Genomic DNA, 4710 nt, shown 5'->3' on the forward strand with positions numbered 1-4710 from the left:
AATGTCACCTCAAGTATCTGTGGGTATGATTATACGATATGCATCACACAATCTCATATTCATCTATTGAAACCAACACAAAGTACTTCAAAGAGTTCCCCAAAGATTCTATCAGAGACTGGAGAGTCAAGACGAAAACGTGTGCCAACTCCTATGCATACGTTCATGGACGAAACCCGCAACTTGATCACCAAAACATACATCAAGTGGATCAATAGAATACCCCATTGTCACCACGGGTATCCCACGCAAGACATACATCAAGTGTTCTCAAATCCTTAAAGACTCAATCCGATAAGATAACTTCAAAGGGAAAACTCAATCCATTACAAGAGAGTAGAGGGGAAGAAACATCATAAGATCCAACTATAATAGCAAAGCTCACGATACATCAAGATCATATCACCTCAAGAACACGAGAGAGAGAGAGAGAGAGAGAGAGATCAAACACATAGCTACTAGTACATACCCTCAGCCCCGAGGGAGAACTACTCCCTCCTCGTCATGGAGAGTGCCGGGATGATGAAGATGGCCACTGGTGAGGGGTTCCCCCTCCGGCAGGGTGCCAAAACGGGTCTAGATTGGTTTTCGGTGGCTACAGAGGCTTCTGGCGGCGGAACTCCCGATCTATTCTGCTCCCAGAAGTTTTTAGGGTATATGGATATATATATAGGAGGAAGAAGTACGCCGGTGGATCTCCGGGCTGTCCACGAGGCAGGGGGCGCGCCCAGGGGGGTGGGCACGCCCCCCACCCTCGTGGGCTGCCTGGGATTCTCCTGGTCCATCTCCGATACTCCGTGGGCTTCTTCTGGTCCAAAAATAAGTTCCGTGAAGTTTCAGGTCAATTGGACTCCGTTTGATTTTCCTTTTCTGCGATACTCTAAAACAAGGAAAAAAAACAGAAACTGACACTGGGCTCTAGGTTAATAGGTTAGTCCCAAAAATAATATAAAAGTGTTTAATAAAGCCCATAAACATCCAAAACAGATAATATAATAGCATGGAATAATAAAAAATTATAGATACGTTGGAGACGTATCACTGACCATCCATGTTTGCAAAGATATCCAGTCAGTGTGATTACAATAATAGTGGAAGTAGATGATGAAACATAATACACACAAATAAAAGCCGATCACCTCTGTGATCTCTCTTTAGTACTAACTACTTGTTGGAGAAGATCAGGCACGGAGTTGGATGAGGAGGATAGCAAAACCAATCTCCCTTTCTGCAGTCCCACGGAAATGTAAAAACGTTGCCCGTGTGATATTTTGGCGGAACTGCATAAAACACTCTTAAGGAAAAAATGATTTGTGCAGTTCACCAAAAGGTTGCAATAGCAACGAGGTGAAATGGATAGCCATGTTTACAAAAGGAGGTAGAGAGGAAATAATTACTACCCAGTAACACAATTTGAAGACACATACGCCGAAAAAAGAAGCATACTCCATGTAATAAGGGAAAGATAGCAGCATGGTGGTTTATCAAAAATGGTTTGAGGACAAGATTGCAACATGGAAAGTATGCCAACCGAGATACATTTTAAGCAAACAACTAAAGAAGATCCACATGTAGGATTTTCCACAAGCAGCAATGTGGGAAGATGGGCAGTGGAGCAAGGCCAGGGGAAGCTGTACCTGAGGGTCGTCGGGGTGAAACTAGGAGGGCCTCGGCGGCCGGTATCTGCCCATATTGCGGCAGCGAGCAAGTGGCGAAGGCCCTGTCGTGCTGGAGCTTGGTCAGAGATAACGGCGGGTACCGCAGACCGGAACGTGCTGCCTCAACGCCATCGAACAGAGAAATGATGCACATCCTCCCTTTCCGCCAGCAGATGGGATGCAGCCGGATCACTGACCAGCGATGAGAGAGAGAGGCCACCGCCGCCTTGTGTGAGATGTTGTGACAAGAGACAAACCCCGGCAGGCAGGCTCCATTCTATATAGTGGAGCGGATTTTTCCATTTTCCTCGTGACAATCATTTTATATTCTGTACGTGCCATTGAGGAATATATAACTTTATTTAATACTAATGTGTCAAGTCAACCTTTGTTCCGTCTATATGTGGTACACGACCCTCCTTCGAGTAAACAACCGCTACACGCGTCAAATTATCACGTGGGCTGCCTTTTCGTACAGAAACGAACTCCATCGTGTACCCGCGCAGGTCTGGCCAGGAACGAGATGTGAGTACGTGCGTCCTGTGTGCACCTCTTCTTTAGGTGCAGGTACATACATGGGTGGGTGTGAGAGAGATGGTTTGTGCGAAACAAAGGCAATGTGTCGATGATATCTCAAACAAAAAATGTAACATGTGCAATGTCTGTGAAATAGAGTCATGGATATATCATATATAGAAGGAGCGATCCACGAGAAGAGAGTGGAGGGATCATCGGCGTGAGATATCGATAGAATCAAAAACATGGATGAAGTGTGTGGCTGCGCGATTGATATAGAGTGCCATCGAATTTGTGTTTTCCCACGTCAAAGATACAATGCGGCTGGCCTACTGGAATTTGAGAGGGCAGAGGTGCAGTTTTTCTCTGTGGCATGGATACCTACCTACAACGTTCGAATATCGGTGTGTGGGGGGGGGAGGGGGCAGAGACCTAACTATAGAGAGGTAGATCGACTAGTATATGTGTGGAGAAGGAGAGGGACCTAGCGATGTATTGAGGGAGATCAATCGGCATCCATGCATATGTGTAGCAGAGGAATAAGGTTGGGAGAAAGACAAAGGTAGAGTGTCAGAGGGTTGGTAGTGGAGTATCTCATAAATGGTGGGAGAGGCCTGCTAGACAAACGGAGGGTACGAGTGCAATATCAATAAGAGAGGGCCGAGGATGTCTGTCTGTCTATGCGCGTGCGTGTGAGAGACATGTCGGGAGGTATGCAAGGATGATGAGGGGAGACGATATGGTTGTGGTAAGCATACGTAACTACATAGGAAGATCAACCATCGTGCGTCCGAGAAAGGGAGAGACATAACTAGTGAGGTAAGTCTATCGGTGCATGGGGAAAAAGAATTATAGTCGACCTAGCTATATGTAGGGAGATCGGTACGTATACATGCATGCATGTGTTATAAGCAAATAAGGTCCAGAGAGACAGACAAGGGGAGAGGGGTGCGGCCAGGAGGTGGTGCGAGAGGCCTACTATGTCGAGGGGGGAGGAGTGTGCAAGTATGAGATCGATGAAAAGAGGGGTGGGAGAGTGCACCCGCGTGGAACCGTATTGGACATAGGGGGCATGAACGGTGAGAAGAGAAGAGGGGAAGTATGTGTTTGTGGTAGGTACAATTGGCTAGAGAGGTATATCGACTGATGTGTGTCGGAAAGAAATAGCCGGGGGGCCTACACACACCGCAAGTGAACAACTTAAAGAGAAATAACGAACGTGCGTGATGGAGGGGACGCTGAGGGAGGGTGAGAGGGGGCAGGCGTGTGCATGCACGATAGAAAGGTAGCGCTAGCTAGCTACAAAGAGAAGAGGATCGTGAAGGTGTAAAAGACGAACAGAGATCATAATTCATTATAAAAAAGTGGATACAGATACTTGAAGAATATATCATAATGTAGAACATTGATTATAATTTAGGCTAATGTGTGGCTTTTGCAGCTCGGGGCTAAATACTTGTCATAATTTAGGGGGCGGGGCACTATACTTTGTGTGATAAACACTATGTACGTATGGAACATGGTTTAGATTATGAATATATAGTTAGTACATCAAATGTACTATTATTTGGAATCAACATCAAGTGTATTAAAAAATTGAATTCGAGTTCATATAGTACACATAGTTCATATCTATTTCTATAGTAATCATGTGGTGTGTTGTTAAGGTAATACACGAATGATGGTTGAAGTTGGCAACAATCATGATTGTAGATTCTTATTCAAATAGATAAATGAATTCAAATTTAGTTCAAATTGCAGCGATAGTATAGACATTTGGAATGCACTAAAATGTTGGTACGAGTAGGTTGCATGCATTATACAGCTAGCAAAAAAATATTAATTGGATATAACATGGATTCATACTCTGTTTTGAATAGCATTTGTATAATAAAACGGGACAAGACTCTCTCTTTGTATGGTGTGAGTAGTTTTATTTTTTCGTTTTTTTTTCATCGAGGAAAGTGTGAATTGATTTGATACGTACAAATAAAATATTACACGTTAGGCTTGTCCCTAAAATTCAACCCGCGCCTTGTTATATACCGAAAATTCAGATATCGTGCTCCCAAAACTAGCGCCTTCACAACCCGCGCCTTGCTATCCCAAAATTACAACGTGCGCGAAAACTCGCTCCAGCTACCAAATCCCGACATGTGAAATCCCCCTTCTAACCCTAAGCCGAAAGGGCCGCTAGTTCAAATCGCTGGGGGTACTTTTGTAACACACCCTACATTTTGGACAAGCGCGTCCCTAAGTCATGGTTCCCCCTCCCATCGCCTCCTTTTCGCCATTTGAAATCCCAGGCCGCCATAACCTCTCCGCTCCAGCCATGAAACCCTACCCTCCTCCGTCCGCCACCTCACCACTGCTAGTCGGAGCCTCTTCCTCGACGACGTCGTCCACCGCAACAGCTCGATGTCCCTCATCCACCTCCCCGGATGAGGATCTATCGTCCATCTCGTCATCCCGCCGGTTCAGCCGCCTCGTCCTCCACCTCCAAGGAGCTACTCCGACGATCGCCTCGTCTATCGCG

Source organism: Triticum dicoccoides, chromosome 1A (assembly GCF_002162155.2).
Source record: "Triticum dicoccoides isolate Atlit2015 ecotype Zavitan chromosome 1A, WEW_v2.0, whole genome shotgun sequence".
Taxonomy (NCBI): Eukaryota; Viridiplantae; Streptophyta; class Magnoliopsida; order Poales; family Poaceae; genus Triticum; species Triticum dicoccoides.